This window comes from Dermacentor andersoni, chromosome 1 (assembly GCF_023375885.2).
Source record: "Dermacentor andersoni chromosome 1, qqDerAnde1_hic_scaffold, whole genome shotgun sequence".
NCBI classification, from domain to species: domain Eukaryota; kingdom Metazoa; phylum Arthropoda; class Arachnida; order Ixodida; family Ixodidae; genus Dermacentor; species Dermacentor andersoni.
The window spans coordinates 150,376,078-150,398,220 of NC_092814.1; positions in this window are offsets into that span (position 1 = coordinate 150,376,078).

Sequence of the window (22,143 nt, forward strand, 5' to 3'; positions counted from 1 at the left end):
TGCTGCGCGCAATCCTTCCTTATGTCTGGCGATTTCCTCATCGAGCGACTGCCTGGCGCTGCAGTGCTCTACGATATATCGCCTTATGGCTCTCGTGGGACCACTCGGCCAGCAGTGCACCTTCCCCGAGTAATTTCCAAGTCGCGGCTCCCAGCCGCCTCCTTTTTGTCTGGCGCCGCGAATCTCCTGGCAATCCGCGTCGCGATGGAAGGAAACGCGAGCGACGGCGAATTCCGCCGAACGGCGAGACTCGATGGCGGGCGACCGCGCTGCCCACTTGTGGCAAGTGGCGGGCATCGATTCGCCCAGTTCGGTCTTCGCCTTCCCGTTGTTTTGTGCAGCAGCCGGCGGCCGCGCGATGACCGCCTGTACAGCGCGCACGGTCTCGCTGCGCACTGGCTAGTGCTGCGGGCCGCCCTTTTGTCGCATAGGCGCACTAATTTGGCGCTTCGGCGGCGCCAAGCGCGACACCGCGCCGCGTCGGTGGCAGCGTGATTGGATATTGTCGGCTACCTATTGTGCTCGCTTAATTCCTCGCTCCAGATCTGACTGCTGCACGTGCACTCGGGAGCGACGCGACGGATGCTGCGACATCGCGGCGCGCGTGACGCGAATGCCGCTCGAATCGGAGCCGCGGCAGAGCGAGGCTGCTGTACGCGGCTGGGCCTCCGGTGCCGAGCGCACGTCCATGCACAGCCTTCGCCTTGCACTGAGCGCTGTATAGTGCTCCCCGGATGAACAATTCAAATTAAGTTTAGGACTGAAATTCCAGGAAGGAGTCCATTCGTACTGCGTGTGGAAATAGGAGCGGGGGCTTATTTAACTCACGCATGTTCTATGAGACGGTGATTCTCCGCGCCCTATGAAGTTATTCGCTGTTTTAATTTCGCATTATTTTTTTTTGTTTTTCTTTGCGCCGCACAAGGTATACCCTGTTCACGCTGTCGTAACTCTACGGATTTTTTAAATTTCTAATCTCTATCTCTTTTTTTTTTCTTTGCAGTGTGCTTCAATTTTATTATTATAGGGTACTCTTTCTCGTTCGCCTTTCTTGTAGTCGTTGTTATGGCGCTAATATACCAATTTATAATTGAGTGTGCGCTTTTCACCATGAATGCAGCGTTGTGCTTAGATTGTATATCTTCCTTTACTCTCTTCCCGTCTTTTTCGCTTCTTTCCCCGTGTTATAATGTATATAAAAGCGCATTTTGCTGTCTTCTGCTGTATGAGCCTGTATAATGCTTACAGTACTTGGGAACAAAGTAAATAAAATAACAATGAGACCCGTCTTGACTTCTGGCATGGGCATGGCGCACGAACCCACCGCGTACAGTCCTTTACATTCACTGCCACACAGCTTAAATCTGCCAGTCCCGTCGTGGGATTAGCCGGGTGCGCGTTTAGTCGCGTTTTGCTGGACCCAATAAAAGTTATTCACTAACTCCCTCACTTTAGTCACGTGCCTAAGAAACTGTGGCCGTTTCGTAACCGCCTGATATCATCGTTGTTTCTCTTGCATCGCAATGGTCTTGCTCATATATGCCGTGTTTTCTTCTTCTTGAACATATTTTTATTCGCCTATTGATTATTATTATTGTTATTATTATTATTATTATTATTATTATTATTATTATTATCATCATTTTTTTATTAGACAATATCAATCTTCCAGATTGTGTACTTTCGCCTCTCAAGTGTAATTACTTGAAGAGGCGGACAATATTTTAATGGGAAATCGCAATGTTATAAGTTCCACTGGTTAAACTTTATTGTTCACTATAGGTCGCATGTAGAAGAAACGAAGAAGGGCAATATCCAAGTTACGTCCGATTAGCAACAATCCTAGCACTTATGCGTCATTTGATGAAATAGTTTATAGGGCATTAGTGACACAACCGACAACCCGAGAAGTGAATTTTATTTGATTGGCTGATTCCTCTGAATCCACGTATCGCGGCGACGGATCAATATTGTCACGAGGGGGGGGGGGGGGGGGGGGGGGGTAGCGTTTATTTCACGACGAATTGATGAAAATTGGGAGAAGGCGCGTTGCCGCGCCGACACCGGGCCGCGCCAAAGACGTGCGTCCTCCTCTTCTTTGGTCCTCGTTGTCGCTGTGGCGTAGCGCTCTTCCCTTCGCCGGCGAAGTCTGCTGGGCGAGTGACTGTCACGTGCACTCGGAGTCACGTGGATGACGTCGCTGCAGGCGGGGCGAAGGGAACAATATATAGGCATGGCTGAGTGGCAGAATGCTGTATCTAGTGTACTACTCTGGGGGGCTCTTGGGAATGAAAACATTTCCGTGCCATTTCCTCTTTTCTTAGAGTAAACATCTGCCAACTGGCCCATAAGCTTACTTCGCCTAATCTATAATTATAATTTGCCGAGTCTCTGCATGCTTTGCTGCCAATGATGTGTAAACGCGTAAGCGTGGTGGTGCTACGTCATCACACTGCATAGACGTCAGTGGAGGCCTCACAGCAATTTCGTTGTAGCGTAGTTTTGGTATCATACTCCAGACGGGCACAATCGCATCAACAGCACGGCTTCAGTGAATGTTCGGGAACGCATGCATGGGCTCTATAATGTAAAAGTATTCCAATGTGTTTTTATTCCAATCTCCTGACGTCAAATTTACATAACCACTGACGCAAGCATCGCGTGGTAACCCCGCAGCGTTGTTTGAAAAGCCCAACCAAACGAGCTTCTCGTTTAAAGGATGTCGCTTTCTTCCGCTTTCAAGGCTAATAGCATTGCCTATACATTGAACAGCTTTTCTTGTCTAATTGGCTGGGAAGAGGCGAGAAGCACGCTCAAGTGGAGAGATTTTCGATGGGGCCGAGCCATCGCAGTGAAAATAGATAACCGGATGAGGCGGGTGGTGCCGGCGTCTGCGAGTGGTCCGCTTTCCCTTGCTTAGCTTGCCGTGGCTGGTCAAAAATCGTGGCGGCGTGCAACGGAAGGTAAAAAAATGCGGCTAAAGCCGATCCTCAGCCAAGAAGAGTTGGCAGAGCGATGTCGTATACGTGTCGAAAGGTCCCGATAACGTTATACTGCCGTGCAATATAATTTATTATACGCAAATAAATCTAAGCTTCCCGGCAGCTCCGAGCATGCAGCCAGTACCAGAGCGATCGGCAGGCCATCTTCTATTCCTTTCGGAACAGGACAGTGTCCAGCTATTCAGAATAAAAATCTGTTTTATTCGGCATATTCATAGGTCTTTAACGCGTACACGTCACTCTGACGTGTGAGTTTTCGCTGTTTTGTGACGTCGCGTGACAAACAGGGAAAGTGGGCGCAGCCCGAAAAAGTTTGACCAATAGCAATTGGCCAAACGACGCCTTTCTCGCTGATGCCGAAAAAGGCCTCGAACGAGAAATTAATATTTTTTTTTTCGTTCGGTCTAATGATTCAAAATCAGTGGGCACATATCAGATGGGGCGTTTTCGCGGTTTTCGTGACGTCGCGTTACAGACAGGCGCAGCGGGTGGCGGCTCGAAAGTTTTTTGATCAATCGTGGAGGGCTGATTGCAGAATTGGAATAAAAAAGTTTGGAATATCTTAACGTTGTAGGGACCCATGACTCGATTCTTAAACAAGATGAATAAAATGCGCGTCTTGTATACTTGGCCAACCCTTGCACCTTCTTTCATTCGTTAGGCATGCGTCGAGAGCAATAAAACCTTTCTGACACGGTAGACACACACCGTCTGCAGGCGTCTGTTGTGCAGCTTCAAGCTACCTGTGCATAGCCAGCTAGCTATACACTGTAAAATAATTTACGCCCTTATTCACTTTTCAGAGTGCAAGCTATTTTACTACGTTCGTGTAGTCGTGAGGTCGTGAGCTGTGCGCAGCGTCTGCACATAGCGTCGAACGTAACCCTCCGCGGTGACCCGCCGTGGTTGCTCAGTGGATATATGGTGTTAGGCTGCTGAGCACGAGGTCGCGGGATCGAATCCCGGCCACGGCGGCCGCATTTCGATGGGGGCGAAATGCGAAAACACCCGTGTACTTGGATTTAGGTGCTCGTTAAAGAACCTCAGGTGGTCGAAATTTCCGGAGTCCTCCACTACGGCGTGCCTCATAATCAGAAAGTGGTTTTGGCACGTAAAACCCCATAATAATAATAAAAAAAAAAACCTCCGCGGTAGTCCAGTGGCGTTGCTCTGCTGAGCCCGTAGTCGCGGGTGCGATGCCGGCCACGGCGGCCGCACTCCGAATGCAAAACCGCTCGTGTGCCGCGTGTTGGGTGCACGTTAAAGAACCCCAGGTGGTCAAAATTAATCCGGAGTCCCCCACTGCGGCGTGCCTCGTAATCGGGTAGTGGTTCGGGCGCGTAAAATTCCAGAATTTATTGAATTAACTTTAGCGTCGAATGTGCAGCTTCGATATTCGTGGCTAGTGTGCGGTGTCTTTCTTCTGCAGCAGCACTAGAACGTCGCACGTTATCTGCACGCCTTTCGTAATCGCAGCACGCGTCTTGCCTGGCCTCGCTTATCTCGCGCGCACGACGATCGCGTTGAGCTATGGCTCATCTTCTTTTAAAGCGAAGCCTTCCTTGCCCACCCTCCCGGGTTTCTATTCATTATTAAATTGATTGCATTATTTCACTTTTTCTTTTGGTTGCGAACTTTGCGGCACATGCTTATGTTGAAAAGCTGGAGGAAATCGTCATGAAGGTCAAGTTTCGTGACTCTAGCTTCAATATGGCCATCTAGACTGAACTAGCTGGCCTCAAATAACTCGTTCAGTTTGCCTGATGCGGACGCAGCACAGCGAAGCGCGGATCGCCGTCCAACCCCTTCGGTAACGTAGATTGGATGGCGCAAAATGAAGCTGCCGTTGTGCTTCCCTCTTCCGACGAGCTGATGCCTATCGGGGCTTTGCGCAGGTCCCGATCCAACGCAAGAGTCACTTGAACAGCTGGGGCGAGACGGATCGCGGGGTATGGGGTAGCTTCATTTTACGCTACCCCTACATATACCCTCGGGAAGGGCGGGGTTTGAACCGCGAGCGCCACCTGCGTGATGGCGTGAAACTGAGAAATAATTTCGCGTCAGTTATTTGGATCTACGTGTTCGTTTTGAAAGCGTAGTATGTCGTGTCACTGTAGGCGTACGAATGTTTACAGATCGCAGAATCTCCAAAAGAGCTGAGTATTTTTTGAGCTTTGGTATGCAGCTTGGAATTTCGGTTAGTTACCTATTCTATATTAGCGTACGCGACCAACACAGTGCTGTAGTGTTTTATTGGCTGCAAGGTAAAACTGGGGATCATACGCGGCTTTTTCGCGCCACCTGCATTGCCCAAGCTTTTGACGTCGGCTGTACATTTTACAAGTTGAAAGAACCTGCGACTGCGATTGCCTGACGTGCTTAAAAACAGATGAACGTGCACATTTCTTAAGCGTTACTCTATTTATATCCCACATATAAACTGAGCTTCTGCTTGTTTCTCGTGGTGTTACGTAATAACACGCGCAGTCGTGCGTTGCTCGTATGCTCCCGTGATGCGTACTTTTTAACGCACCGTGTACGTCTGAGAATATGAATATTATTTTTTACAAGATGGTCGCTTTTGTTAGTTGCCGGCGTCTTTCTTTTTTTTTTCTTTTACTTTGGGCATACGACAAGCCGCGGCAGTTCTGCAAGTAGATGTATCTCTGCGGTCGTGCGAGTTGAAAAACACGCACTCACAAATTCGCGCGCTCGCTCACGCACGCGTGCTTAAATGGCAGTCAAGTGTAAAACCCGTCTCGCCATAATTTCAAAAGCGCCGCAGAACGGAAGCGCCTCCCCTTGCGGCAGCGTGCGGCTGGGGGGCCGCGTGCGCTGCAACGCATAATGTGCCGTGCTGGGTGCCTAACGCCGCCCGCTCGGGCCATCCAATTTACTGCCGGGACGTCGTGTAGGCGCGCAGCTTGCCGGGCGGGAATATGGTGGCTGATGAGCTTTCCGGCTCGGATCACGCGTATATCACGGCAGCAGCGCGCACGCGCAGTTTCCGCCAGCTTGCTGCCCCCGACTGCGGCACAGCGGTCCCCCTTCTCTTTCTCTCGTTTTTCTACTCAACTGTCCGGAAGCGAGGAGCTCGCGTTTATCGTACCGCGCAGTATTCGCGCTCGCCGTGGGCGTCGCTTGCAGGGCGGACGATATGCTCCGTCGAAAAGGCAGTCTTGCGTTGCATTCTCTCCAGCTATGGACCCGTATTCGCAAGAGAAGTTCTTACGCTTAGTTTGTAAGAACGAATGCCGGGCGATAGTGACAGCAAACATATTATTACAGCGAAGGCATCTGACCAATCGGAAAAAGTTCTCACGAACGAAGAGCTTGGGGAATACAGCCGCTAAAGGCGAATTGACGAAGCTATTCCTTCGTAAGTGCTCTTTGCCATTGACCACGGGCCTTCGCTAACGTTATGTCCAGCATCAGGATTGGCTAGCGTTTGCTCTTACGAACAAATTAAGGGTAATAGGTATTTTCGAATACGGGCCCTGTTCCTTTCATGTAGACAGATTCAGGGGCCGAATTCTCGAAGCTTTTGTAGCATAAGAGATATTTTTCACTGCCGGTCGCCTTTTCTAATGTGTTCGCTGTCCCTCTTGGCTGTTATTTGTTATTACGAACTAGTCTATCATAAAAAAACTCATCAGCCCTTACACTCTGTGAAGAAGGACGAGCAGCGAAGCTGTGATGTGTTTTACCTCAATCGACGCATCTGTGTATATACAGGTATTATTATTATTATTACTATTATTATTATTATTATTATTATTATTATTATTATTATTAGAGGACACAGACAACGACTACATATTTTATGACAAGTAACTACTATTTATGACAAGTAAATGAAACTCGGCGTAATGATAGAGTCGTCTTAGCGGCTGTCAGGATTGGGGGCTCAATCCCATCGCTCGAGATCCGTTGCCAAGATTGGAGTCCGGCATGAATTCGAACGTAGCGGGCCCATGCCGTCGTCCAACTTATCCATGCTGAGGACGTTGATGAAGGGAAGAACTGCTTCTCATGGAGAACGAGGAAAATGGGTTTATTTACAGTATTTAAATCAGTCTAACAAGACTGCTTGAGAAAAAGAGTGTCAGTCCAACATGACTGCACGAGAGAAGTGTGTCGAGCATCCGCACAACAGCCGTTTTTAAACACTCGGTCCGCCGGCGATACAAGGCGGCGAATGTTCGTTTCGTCATCGCAAAACTAGCCGCCTCCCGCGACAAGGTGACGCGAGCGTTCGTTTACTCATTGTAAATTCGCCGCCGCCCCGAAGAACAGTTTACGCACACAAAGACACACACATTCCAAGGTCTGGAGCCGACGACAGAGGGGCGCCGTTCCGCAGAACAGTTTACGCCCACACACACGCAAACACACAGGTGCGAAGGTCTGGAGCCGACGTCAGAGGGGCGCCGTTCCGGGTACCTCGGAGACATTCTGGGTAGCTCGTTGTCCTGCGTGCCGGCCGGCGCATGGGAAGCGACATAAAGCGGCTTTCGCGCGGCAGCTTGCTCACGCGTAGCAAATCAGGTCCGCGCTGGAGACCTCGGGCACAATAGTTCGTCCGTCGAACCCGTTTCGTCACAACGGCGATGGGGCTGGTGGATGGAGGCGGTTTTCAGCACAAAGTCCGCTTCTTCGAACGCAGCCTAGCTGCAGCGACGGAGAGTGGTGGATGCGCGTCTTGTCCCTTAGTCGTAATTGGGTGGCAATTTGCCTTGCAGCTCGCCATTCTTAACACGGCCAATATCAGTATATTTTCTTTTTCAGGATACCTACTTTACGTTGAGAGCTATATAGAACATTCGCGAGAAACTGGAGATGAAAATTTTTTCGTGCCGCTGGGACGCGTAGATTGACAGATATCGACCACCGCCGGAGGGTAGCTATATACAGCTTCGCTGTAAAACAGCTTTCTGAATGTTGGTCCAGGTGCCACGTCGGTGTTCATAAGTTGAATCAATAGAGAGTAAAACCTATTCATGTAACCCCGAGTCCTTGTGCTCCTGTTGGTCCAGTAGAAGTGAATGGGAGAGATAAAAATAAGGCAGGGATGTTAATCAGTCAAGAGTTCGGTTGGCTATACTGGAAAGGAGCAGAAAGAAGGCAGAGAGAGGAAACAGGCGGTTAATATGAGCACGGACAGCACTGCGCAGTCAAAGGCGCTCGCGAAAACGACAATAAATAAATAAATAAATAAATAAATAAATAAATAAATAGGTTGGTGGCACAACCCTACCGCCCCGTTCCAAAGGGGGCGCTCGTAGCATCCACCCATTCATCCACCCAAGACAAAGCGAAGCAGTCGCCTGCGACTGCTTACTGCTTTGTAAGGCATGGAGCGTTCTTACATATGATTCGCTCCCGACGTGTGGGCCTTTCTAAAAAGCTCCTTCCTCGCTACGCGGGCCCATACCGCGTCCTTTGACAAGTGACTGACTTCACGCACATGACTGCGTGTGCCAGTCACACTACATCTTCTTTTGCGTTGTTCAGTGACGTCGTCAATGTTTCGAGGCTCAAGCTTTACCACCCGTCATCAGCTGTGGGTTCTTAGTGGCGCCGGGCCGGCGCTTCTGCCGCCTGAGGTCACCTTACGTGCTACTCGAAGATGCCGATGTCGACCTTTGGATTTAATGAGACGCACCCATAAGCGGCCTCTGGCTCATCTGAGGACGACGACGTGCCTTTCTTGATGTGGACTGGCTTCCATGTTGGTCAGTGATTGCTACCCCGTGGAAATACTCCTTGTAAATAGTTTTTCTACTGTGTTTCCACGTAACAATATGTAACCAACAAGGACTTAATTCGCAAAGCTTTTCATTCCTAAATGCCCTTTGTCATTGGTCAGTCACATTCGCCACGGCGTCTCTCATGGCGCACGTATTGCTTTGGATGCTGAAATAAATAAATAAATAAATAAATAAATAAATAAATAAATAAATAAATAAATAAATAAATTGGGCTTCTTTGTGGCTGCACACGTGGATCACTTTAGTCGCAGCTTTTAGAACTTCGGTCGTCGTTAAGTGTCGGTCCGCAGAGTAGAACGGTAAAGAAGAGTAGTTTGCTGGGCCAGTTGGTGCATGGTGAACTTATAATGGTTTCCAGCAAGTACGGACGCGAGCACAACGCTGGACTTACAACTGAAGTTTATTGCGAAAACATTCCACAAATCACCGCCACGCATGCGTATACACCCAAGAACAATAACAAGGTTTGTAGTCAATTATCAACAAAAGTCCTACACTACACACAAGCGTAGTCACACCCCTTCCCAACAAAGGCAGCAACACGTGGATTAACATGATAAATTTAGAAAGTGCAGTTCTTTATCATTGATATGCATCGAAGGTTCACTCACACATGTATGCGCGCCCAACTTTTTAATGTGGAACGCTTCGCTAATTTCTCTTTCCAGTTTGCTGCGCTCTCTCCCCACTATCGATACACTATCAAAAACTGGTCGGCATTCGTGCTTTTTGCAATGCAATGGCAAGTTCCCTCCTGAAGCGACGCGTTCGCTTGTCGGCGCGTGCCGAAGCGTACCGACGCATGCCAGTGGTTGGGCCTTTACGGTACCGGCACTAACGTTCGCAAATGCCACTATGTGCTTAAAATCTGATATCTTGTCGGGGTTGGAAGTTAAACAAAGATCGGTAGGACGGGTTGGCTTTGGGAGTCCATGGTAAACCACAAATGAGGATGTGAAGTGTAATGTGTTAGGCTTCTTTAAATGTCAGAGAAGCGCAGAGCAAAATTAGTTTTGAAGAAAGGCTCAGGAACGCGAATCAACATAGTTGGGCGGATAAACTGCAGAAGTATCTGTACCTGAAAAGCATGGACAAAGAATGGAGGAAGAGGTTAACAAAATTGATAACCAAGTACAGGGTAATTGAAAATGTAAATAGACTACGAGGAGTCATCGAAAAGAAAGTGAGAGAAACCCGAGATACGGCCAGTTGTGTGCAAAGATTACAAATAAAAAGGCCATGGAGATTTACAAAAATTGGAAAAAAGAAATTGGAAGGAAAAATATGTACAACATAAGGGCAATGCCTTGCGATTTGAGGCTGGAGCTGGTTGCCTTAGGAGAAAATGTTCACAACACAATGGCACATGTGTGTGCATGCTGCACCAAACGTTCGGAGACCACTGAACACATCCTAATAGAATGCGAAGGCATTCAACTAGTGAGGCCTGTAGGTAACGTCCACCTTCCGAAGCGCTTGGATTTATAGTGGATGGAAGCATCAACCGGTCAGCAGTCGAGATAAGCAAGAGACGTTCACAGTATTGATGGGAAAACAAAGCATAGAAGAGATTAACACGACCGGATCCGTTACAGGTATAGGTAGCGGTACAAGGTCGATAGAGAAGTTTTGAGGAGGAGGAAGAGAAAGAAGATTAAGGAGACGTATACACAAATGCTAGAATAGAAAGCGTGTATAGCATTCCTGAATAACTCAAGCCAGCTAGGCGACTGTTGTTCACCGCCCCGTTTCAAAGGAAATGCAAATAGATCGTCAATATCGTCGTCATCATTCGTAGTGGCGTGGCTGACAATCGCACTACGTGGCTATCTGGTGTATAGAAGAGTTCAAGAAACTTCTTTTGTGTGGAAATGAAGTAAAAATTTTCAAGCACTCTACTCCATTCGACATCTACGTAATGCGAAGCATGCTTTTTAGTTGACTATGGTTGTTATGAATAAGTGTTCTGAAGGGAACGATTATTGCTTTTGCGACGTGTGTATCCTATGCCTTCTCGGTCTCTCTCTCTCTCTCTCTCTCTCTCTCTCTCTCTCACACACACACACAAACACACACACGCATATATATATATATATATATAGATTTAGGTTTAGATTTGGGCTTTAGGTTTTAGGATTTAGGTTTAGGTTTCGGCTTAGGTTTAGGTGCACGTCAAACAACCCCAGGTGGTCGAAATTTCCGGAGTCCTCCACTACGGCGTGCCTCATAATCAGAAAGTGGTTTTGGCACGTAAAACCCCGCAATTTAATTTATATATATTGACACACGTGTACTTGTTTATCTTTTGCGGGTGACCGCTTGTCACCGCCTAACAAATGTATGTTATCGCATAGCCCAGGACGCGCCTGCATGTATCACAAGTTTCTGGATTGTCATCAATGGTTCCATCCGCTGTCTGTGACCGAACCTTGTGTAATCTGATTGCACGTATGCGCGACTCGAATGGTGTAGAACTTTGTGGAAGACACGCAGGTCCCAGCGATTACTCTGGAACATTCGACGACTGATGTATAAAAGCCGACGCGCTTGACCCGCTGATCAGATTTTCGACGATCGCCGACTGTGTTCGCCACTTTCGTTGAGCTTTGAGTGTTGTCAGAGTTGTAGGACGATGTCACCGCTGGCATCCAGTTGTAAGGTTTGTAGTCGGGCATGAACTATGTGGTAGCGGGTACAAGCCGTCGTCCAACTCACTCACGCTTGGGACGTGGTTGTTGGGAGGAACTTGCTCTCCTCGAGAACTAGGAGTACAGGGCTTATTTACATTAAAACAAGAGATACATTTCGGCAGTCTAGCGTGACTCCCAAATGGGGCACGCAAGACGACGCATACAGCACACGCGCACGAAGCTCCAAAAACTCCCAGCACACTGCTCACGAGCACACTGCTTCTCGAGCACGAGCACACACTAGCAGCCGACAACCGGCTATTTCAAAAGCCTCTGTCGTCCGTAGATACCTAGGGGAGAGAAAACTGCTGTCCAATCGGACTTCTGATGAAAGACGGACCCCGGCGCGGATATATATATATATGTATATATATATATACATATATATATATATATATATATATATATATATATATATATATATATATATACCGGGAACAAGTAGGAGATCAATGGGCCAGTTATTTCAAGAAAGGATGGCCCAATGGTAACGCAAGCCGGCATTGTATATGTACACAGGGTGTCCCAACTATCCTGCATCAAGATTTATATACATGCAAATGCCATGTAGCTGGACAGAACAAAAATAATGTTTGCCGTCGCTTGGAGATACTCGGACAATATTTTGCATTCCGTCTAATTACATAAGTAGTCTTAATCAATTAATCAACTTCTCAAGTACTATAGTTAAATGAAACGTGTCAATGAGAAAATTGTACAGCAACATGAAAAACTCCCGATACATATTTCTATTGTTGAATACGTGCCGCATAAAAGGGTTTTTCTGAGCGTGAAAGCAGCCCGTGTTAAAGGGCCCCCCACCAGGGTGCTATTCTAGCACACAAATAACAGATGTTGCCTTGCACAAATAACAGATGTTGCCTTGAATAATTCTTGAAGTCACGTGTCACCACGAGCGACGTCACAGCACGAACACGTGTACGTACCCGCACTAGCGCGTGTACAGTGCTCACGGAATGAAACGCGTCAATTTAGGTCTAACTAATGCGCATATACTTTCATTTCCACCGGCTGCAGTTCGTGACACATTTACGTAATTTTGGCGCGTACACTTAGATCGGAGTCCGCGTCACCTTTGGTGACTAGATTCCTAGCGACATGACATGGTACTCTTGAGTACTTTGCACATATGCAGGGTTCTATTAAATGCTCCCTGTCGCGTTTCATTCCGTGAGCACTGTACGTCATCCTCCGACTTGGAGCGCGGCGGCCGCGAGGAGAAGGGAAAACGGCGTTCGGTTTGAAATTTAAGATCTTTCTGCGGCGCGTGGCGATGTAATACTTTGCAGACACGATCGTTATCGCGCATTGTATGCTCTGCACTTGTCAGCTCAACATGGCCAGACCTGATGAGGGGCCCTTTAAGGCTGCCTCCAGTTACGGGGACTGAGTTTCGGCGACCTTCAACAGCGTCTGCTTGATGCTCGAACCAGTCTGACCATAGGAGAGGGGCCGGCAGGGAAGAGGAGATGATGTAAAAACAAATAACAGAAGTTTAATGCATCGTTACGGGTGAGTGGTGCGCTCGAAGACAAAAAGTATAGAAACGCTCGGCGTGCGTGCTCCTGCACGGCAAGGGCAGAGAAGATCTCTTCGTGGCGCCTCGCTGGCCTTCTTACACGCTACACCATTCGGGCAACCTCATGCTCTCTTGCTCGCTCGTAGAAGGCCTTGTCAGCACACTGGTCAGCCCACACAGGGGAATGCGGAAAGAAACTACTCCCTGGTGTAGAGGTGGAGGATGGAGGACAGAGGAGAGTAGGATTTGCACTGGTGCATAATGCTGTCGTACACACCCGATGGACAAGTCTTTTCATGTTGACGAGGGTGACGATTAGGCACGTCGTGTCTCAGGCGCTTGGCATCCGTTCCTTTTTTCATCGCCGCACACAGTTAACCGTAACACCCGCGAAAGCACGCGAAATCACCGCGCGACTGGCCGCTCCAAGCACTTTGCCTGTATTCGCGGACTATATATATATATATGCCGCAGGTGGGGAACGATCCCACAACCTTTGCATTATGGGATCGTTCCCCACCTGCGGCAAGTTGTTTTTTCATGCACTTTCATTTCCATTAATTCATCGTTTCTTTATTTCATTTAGTATAAGCACAAGTAATTACCCCTAATATATATATATATATATATATATATATATATATATTGCCACATGCATACTGCGTGTTTATTTTGGACGATGCGCGCGGGCGCCCCGACGAAGACGGCGAAGTGCTTCCGAGTCTCGAGCGGAACTGGCCAGCGCTGTAGTTGTTTTTGTAAATATACTTTGTAAATAGTCTTTAGTGTTCAATCCATCGATTGCGTGACAATATATATATAGGAAAGCAAAGCCGCAATCGAGCCGACCGTCTCACTTTCTCAAGTGGTATACCTCAAATTTAGAGCAAGGAATCCTCAGCCTTTGTTGCAAACCAGCTTCTCAAAAGGCGCAATGATGTCATGGTTAATTATGTGGTTCTACGCATTTTCTACTGCAGCGCAATAATCCTAATTTATTTTGAAGTGATGTACGATGACTATCCTAACCGCGGCTTTTTCTGTCTTTCTTTTTACTTGTTGCCTTTTCTATACTGCGCTATGTTCGCTATCGGCCTGCGAGAACGTCGATATACATATGCATTCCAAAAAAATGGAGTTGGCTCGGAGAAGGATGATTCGCAGTAAAAAAGATGACTTGCACCAGAATCGACCCTCGCGAAGCTGAATGTTTCGCCTTACAGAATTTTTTCCACGACACATAAATACTCGCTGCGCGCAGTCCACGAGGCTGCAAGATGGAAGCGCTGAATTTATGAATCCAATAACCGCTTTTAATGTATGTCGTGCGAAATTTGCCAGGCCTTGTCCTATTGCCGGCCTGCATAAAGAAATAAACGAACCACCAAGGATTAATTGCGCCACACATTTCGTTTTCCCGGCGAAATGAGTTATATTTCTCCCTGAACGAGGCTCCCGCGCGGGAGCCGAAACGTATTGTATAAACTTTCGTGGTCAGTGTCCGCTTTTAACTGTTTGTCGCGTATATTCCCGACCAGACGGGTTTTTGTCCAATCCTTGATTTGAACCGTTGCTTTGCACATGTTCGGGTCTTCGGTGATTAATCTTATACTCAAACGACGGTCACAGTCCACGAGATTTTTTTACTTTGGCCACATTTTCGTCCAAAGCACTCGTTGAAGGGCGTCCGGATCGCTCCATGTCTTCAACAGTCTCCCGTCCGCTCTTGAACTCACTGAACCACCAGAAAAACTGGGTCCTTGACAGAACGTCGTCTTTGTAAGCCTCCGTAACCAAGGCAAGCGTCTCGGAAGCGATTTTGCACAGGAAGCAAAATTTAATCGCGTGCCGCTATTCCAGCGAACGTTTAATTTTGTGACGTTTTCTGCCATGACAAACACTCGAAAGCAGCTTTTGCGCCACTTCAGAACCTGACTGCGTCAGAGCTCGGACGCGACTGCCGCCTGGTGCGTTACTTGGCTTAGAACCCCCACCACAAATCCTGCCTCCGGGGAGTGACTGCAGCGCCGCGCTGTGGGCACTCTCATTACTTAACGCACAAACCCTGTAGTTCTTCATGATGGGATTTCAACCCTGCGAAAGTTATCTAGACTAGATGTCACGGTAACGGGAAGGTAAAATCACTTCGTCGTGCTGAGAAGGACAACGAAATATGTGCAGAAAAAAGGCACAGCCTGTCGGTTTTACGACAGTAGGCCAGTGACCTTAAAGACCGATGCTTGAGTTCATGTCACCTGTGCTGGCTGTTCTATTATAGTTAGTATGAAGCGAGCGCAGTTATTCTGAATCATCTACAATGAAAACTTTTCGTGAAGGGGGTCCCAAACTGAAACTGCATATTAAAGTTCAGATGCAAGTATGTAATGCTACAAGTAAACGTTTAGTGTTCGTGTGAAAAGTTCCGTTGAAAGTATCCCTGAGATCGGTTTGCATTGTCAGTTACATAGATGGTTTGAGCGGTCTAGGGGCCGAATTCACAAAGCTTTTCGTTCGTAATACCCCTTTGCCATTTGCTGGCTGCCTTCGCTTATATATATAATATGTCCAACATCAAGATTGACTTAAAGTTGCTCTTTGTATAAGGGCTTTATATGAATGTGGGCCCAGGTCATTTTGGCTGTGATGTGAACCTGTAAACATTTGGAAGAACACAGCGTTTCTAAATGGGTCTTATTAAGGGCCATGTTTGTAGCTCGCCAATGGATGGAGTTACGCACATAAGCCTGCATTTGATGAGGTTTAATTGCCGCTACTATATTTTGTGTCAATAAGAAACACGGCATTAATGTCCGATTGATGATTCATTATGTTGTAATGTTAGGTTGTCGCATTAAACAGGGCCTGTATGCAAAAAATAACTGTTACGCAAAAATTGCTACCAAGAGCGAATTCTGGCCAAGTTGGAGCCTCGACTTATTAATAGCGAAGGCAGGCTGCCGACCAATGACAAAGAGCACTTACGAACGAAGAGCTTTGTGAATTCGGCACCAGTGCACATAGGGTGGAGTACAAGCACGTAAATTGGTAATCTAAATAAGAAAAGGTAGTCGCCCGAGCACAGAACCTTCTAGTACAAGTTGGAGTCGACGGGACTTGGTGGGGTGTTTACTATGCTCGCACAACTAGCACAGCTTCTGCACTAATAACTGTGTCAATAGCCGCACAAACTAAATACATTGCCTTCACAAAATGTGGTTCTCCTTACGGACTCAAAAGCCGCTTTGCGACAACTCTACCCTGGCCTACCGTCCATCAAGTTCCCGCGCAAATCACTAGCCCTCGTGAAAGAACTAGGCAACAAAGGCATCACGGTAAGGTTTCAGTGGATTCCCTCCCACAATGGCATTGCTGGCAACGAACAAGCTGATACTCTTGCATACGCAGCGCTCCATCATCCGCCCAAAGTCAAGGGCTCAAAGAGTAATCAAGTGAAAAAATCTGACATTCGAAATCACTTTTGGTGCCACCACATATTTCTTGCGTAACCAAGAGATTTCGAAACGTTCACTTCTATATCGAATAAAGACAGGATGTGCTCGTACACCAGCATGGTTATTTAAGACGGGGCGTGTCAATTCTCGAAACTGTACGGCATGCGACGAGACAGGATACATTGAACACTTTCTGCGGTCGTGCCCGAAATGCCAGGATGAAAGGGTAATCCTGGATTGATCAAGTGCATATGCATTAAATAAAAAAGGAAAGCACCACCCAAATAAATATGACACAGGCGATGAAGACGTCGTTAAATGTAGCTAGCAACAAGAAAAAGTGAGCAGGATGGAAGCTTTCATTAGTTGGTTCGACGGTATAGGAATGGTAAAGGAGCGGGGAAAAGTTGTACGGAACCGAAGGCGGAATACGCACAAACACAAGCGCTGTGTCTGTCTCACGTCTTCCTTTTTCTCACCTCTTTAATGTTGTTTGACCATTACAAAGGCAAACATTTTTATTGCTATAACAATTATATGGACACTCCAGGGGAATTTCCGCCGACGAAGCGTCGTCGCGGTGATGTTATTTATAAAATTCAAGCGCAATAACACCGTGGCCGCGCGCCGTATGCTGTACGTGTGGTAGGAAGCGTGCTAGGGTGAGCGGAGGATGGTGGCTTGATCTCGCGCGCGCAAGGGAGGAATGTGGGGAGGAAGCACGCCGTCTTCCAGCCTGCGCAATGCACAGGGGAGTTAGGGGAGGGGGCGTTCTACTCCGGCGGCGGCTAAGTATGGTGCGGCTGCGCGGGCCTTATCTTGAAAACAGTCTGCAATTAGTACAGATGTGCATCGAGGGCTGATAGCTTCGTGTGCGCTGTGTTCTCGCCGCTTAGTTCGCGATGAAGCGAAAGGCAGCACGAAGGTCTGTTCGCTCGCTACTGCTGCCGCGCTTTCTCACTCCAGCGTTTTGACAGCGAGTGTGCGCGGTTATCGAGCGAGATGTGTTGTTCATGTTTCCTTGTGCGCGCGTGACCCCATGCTTGTCAATGTAGTTAGTAAGCGAAAGTTTGCGAGTTTATGCAGCTGATAAATCAGCTACCCATTGTTCGTATGGCTGTCTAATAATTTGCTATCGCAATCGATGCTTCGCCTTTCGAAAATCGATTCGAGCTCATATTATTACTGAATGTATGTAAGGAGATGTTGACGCTTCGTAGAAGTGCTGACTACCTACTTCAACGTGCAATAAAAAGGTTAACATTCAAAAACATTCAAGAAAGAGTTCCTGCGAGTAGTTCGTAAGTCTAGAACCTTATTTAGTACACGTGTGTAAGCGTTGGCACTATTAAACCTGGGGCCTGTTCACCACCTTAGCATCTGTAAATATGTCCGCTTTCCGTTTGGTTACGCCAACTTCTCGTACTGAAAAATTCTTTACGCACTCAGTAGTCGGTATTATGGCACTGCTGTGGGAAATACAATTTAGCAGCACTACCCTGTTAAAAAAAACTTTCTATATCCGATACGGGACGTGGCATATCTTTTATACAGGGTGTTTGAGCTAATTTCAGCCAGAATTAAAAAAATATGCCGATGCACTCTAAGACGACGGACCAAATGCATGTTGCTCTCTTTTTTTATGCAGCGTGTCACGCTATTTTTTGTATTTTGCCTGATTAGATAATTAGTCAAGATTAATTAACCAACTTCTGAAGCAACGAAGCTAGGAAAAAAATTTCCATTAAGAAGTTGCAGAGCGGTTTGCAAAACGTCCAAATAAACAGTTTCTGTCTTTCTATCTATTAAGTATTAGTGCTTTGCAGCTTACTGCGGATACCCGCGAAATAAAAAAAAGAAAACCACGTGACATGCCCCTCATGCGCGTCGTGATTGCACCATTGCCCTGCTCCCGACCGTTCCGCGCACAAACCAACATAGCATTTGCCGGGTGTGTTGCCGCTGCGTCTGCTTATCGCTATCATGAACCACCGTGAGGGAAGCACATCGCTGGCGTATATCGCACAGCTAACGCCTTCGTCACTGCCCTGTCGCCTTTTAAGCGGCAGCACGCCGTGCTAGATGCTACGTTCGTTTGTACGTGAACAGTGTGGCAGCGTTGCAATCATGGCGCGCAAGCGGGTATGTCATGTGGTATTTTTTGTATTTCGCGGGCATACGCAGTAAGCTGAAAAACACTAATAGCTAATAGATAGGAAGTTATAAACTGTCTAATCGGACGTTTTGCAAAGCGCTCTACAACTTTCTAATTGGAATTTTTGGCCTAACTTCGTTGCTTCAGAAGTTGGTTAATTAATCTGGGCTAATTTTCTAATTAAGCAAAATGCAAAATTGTGCGTGGCTCTGCTATCGCAAGCGCCAGGGACCAGCGGAGCTGGGGGAAGGCCAGTAAAGTAATGCCACGGTGTCCGCGATGCGCGTGCCCAACGTCGTAGTAGACGCCGCGGTTGTCTCCACTCTGTACGGAGCGGCTGCCGAGGAGGCGGACATCGACGCATCCTAGCAGCCGCCGGAGAAGAACGCCCCTCCTCCCTCGCCTGGCCCCCCTGCCACGCGCGCCACAGGAGAGGACGCGAATCCGGGCCGCGTTCCTCGCTCGCGGGCGCGCCGCTCCTTCCCCGCTAGGTTCCACCCACCCTCGCCGCGTCGCTATGCTGCGCGATGATATTCGTCTACTCTGTTTTCACTCTCTCTCAGCTCTCTCTCCCCTAGCTCGGTGAAGCTGCGGACGCAATGAGTAACCCAGCGAGCTTCTAACAGCTCCACTGTAAAAAATAGCGTGACACACTACATACAAAAGTGAGCAACGTGCATTTGGTCGCGACGTCTTGGAGTGCATCGGCATATCGAACTTTGGCTAAAGTTAGTTGAAACACCCTGTATAGGCACATATGATTCTTGTAATTACATGATATTAGAGTGTATGGAGCATACTGTTTTTATAGGATAGTACGAAACACAAAAGTAGTACGTTTTATATACATGATATGTCAGCCTATACTTCACGTGATCTAATGTATAGTCGCTAAGTCATGCTGGGCTCTTCACTGCCCCATCGACCAAACCACACTGCAGGATCACGTCTCTTCCTCCTGCATATCTTAGTTTGCGTTAGTTTCCTTGGCAATAACGTGCATGTTGTTCCTTCAATGTTCCCGGTCAACAGCGTGTTCTCAAGGGCATTCCTACCTTCCGATTATAAGTCCGAAATGTTGTAACGTTTGTTTGAGAATTGCGGCCTCCGGGGAATAGCATTATCGCGTTATGTTTAAGCGACTGAATGCATTGGCACGAGGGTGAGGAGTGAATTAGCCTTCCGAGAGCGAACGTTCAGGGTGCCGGTCCCTCCGAGAACGCCCAGTAATGGCAGTCACGCTACACAGAGACAGAACGAGAATCAAATTGAACCGTCGTGGCTGATGGAGCGAGCTCGACTGCAAGGAAAATAAGAGGCACGAAAAAGAGGCGCCCACCGCTTTGCATGCAAATTATCTTAGATTCCGTTCAAGCGACGCACGTGCGCGCCCTCTGCTATCCGTCGTGCGTGCTTGGTAGCTGTTGGTTTTTGTCGTGACCAAACCGAGAATGAAGAAACCCTTGCGCCCGCATACCACCCCTCGCAATCCCGTCGCGACTGATCGCCTGGAAATTAGGGGCCCATTTTGTTTGCTTGCTTCTTCTGCCACGGGAGATGAGTGGCTCACGTTTGTAGGGTCGACACTATTTCTTCTATTTACCATTCTGTAGTTGCGTGACCTTCAGTGACCGGCCCTACTGTGTGTGATCTGTACTGTGTGTTTTACTTTATCCTTTTGCATTTGTCCTGTTGCTCTTTCTTTGCTCTTTCCTTCCTATCTTCCATTTCTGTGTTGGTGTCACCTCCCTTCTGAAGAGTAGGCAGGCGTTGTGCCCTTCCGGTGGCAGTTGTCAGCCTGCTCCTCGCTTTCCCTTTAATGTATATATCCGTTCAAAACAAATAATGATAAAATAATAATGAGGGGCGCGTCCTTGAGTGCGTATGCACGTTTGGCTTTTGTGGCCACTTTATTTTTCTTTACATACTCGTTTTCTACTTTTTTTTTATTTTTCGTGCCAACTGTCTCCTTAGGCTGCTGAGATTATGTCAAATCTACTTTCGTGGTCATCATCATAATCTTATTCATGTCCAGTGCAGGACGAAGGCATCTCCCAGCGATCTCTAATTACCCTGTTTTGTCCCAGGTGACCCCATCATATGCCTGCAAGTTTCCTCATTTCATCTAATTTAATCGCGCCACCTAATTTTCTGCTGTCTTCGACTGCGTTCCCCTTCCCTTGGCACTGGTTTTGTAACTCTAATGGTCCGCCAGTTATCTGTACTATGCATTACATGGCCTGCCCAGCTCCATGCCTTCCTTTTAACGTCAACTAGAATATCCGCTACCCCTGTTTGCCCTCTAGTATAGACCGCTCTCTTCCTGTCTCTTAACGCTACGCTTAATATTTTTCGTTCCATTGCTCGTTGCATGGTCCTTGACTCCTCTAGTTTTCATTCGTTGTGGTCTCTACCGCATCAAACTTGGGCGCTATAACGTAAAGCTATTCCAAACTTTTCTATTCCAATTCTGCAATCAGCCCTCCGCGATTGGTCAAACACTTTTTTGGACCACCCCCTCTTCGCCTTTCTCTCACGCGATGTCACGACAACCGCGATAGCTCCCAATCTGATACGACGCGTACACACTTATTATGCATGATTTGACCGAAAAAGGAAAAAATAGTAATTTCTGATTCGACGCCTTTAAGCCATTAAGCCTCAGCTATTGGTCAAAAGTTTTCGGGCTGCACCCACATCGCCTGTCAGTCACTCGACGTCACAAAAACGTGAAAACTCACCCCGTCAAAGTGACGTGTAAGCGTTAAAGATGCATCAATATGCCGAACAACTTTCTTTTTCTGAATAGCCGCAGGTTGTGCCATTCCGAAAGAAATAAAAAATGGCTGCGCCGTTCGTTCAGGCACTGGCTACTCGCACCTGCCGGAGAGCATGGGTTTATTTGCGTACAATAGACCTTTTTTTGCCTGGCCATGTAACGTTTCCAAGCACTTTCGGCACGTTTACGACCTCGCTCTGCCAGCTCTTCTTTGCTGAGGATCCGTTTTAGCAGCATTCTAAACCTTCCGTTGCATGCCGCCGCGATTTTAGGCCAGCCACCTCAAGCCAAGTAAGGGAAAGCGGACCAATCGCAGACGCCGGCACAACCCTCTTCATCTGGTTACCGATTTTCAGTGCACTGGCTCGGTCCAATCGAATCCTTCTCCACTTGAGCGTGCTCCTCGCCTCTTGTCAGCCAATAAGATAAGACCAGCCGCTCACTGTAGGCAATGTCATTCGTTTCTAAAGCAAATAAAACTGACCTACTATAAACTAGGGGAGCGTTTGATTGGTCTGTTCAGACAACCCCGCGGGTCACCGCCCGTTGCTTGCCTCGGCGGTTACGCAATTTTGACGTCAGGAGATTGGAATAAAAACATTGGAATGGTTTTACGTTATAGGGCCCCTCGTGTGATTAAGGGGCTGCAGAGAACGGATGCCGCGCTTTTATATCGCATCCGTACAGGGTGAGCGCAAACTCCAACTTGGTGGTGCAAGACAGCACTTATCCCATAGTGTGTGCATTGTCAAGC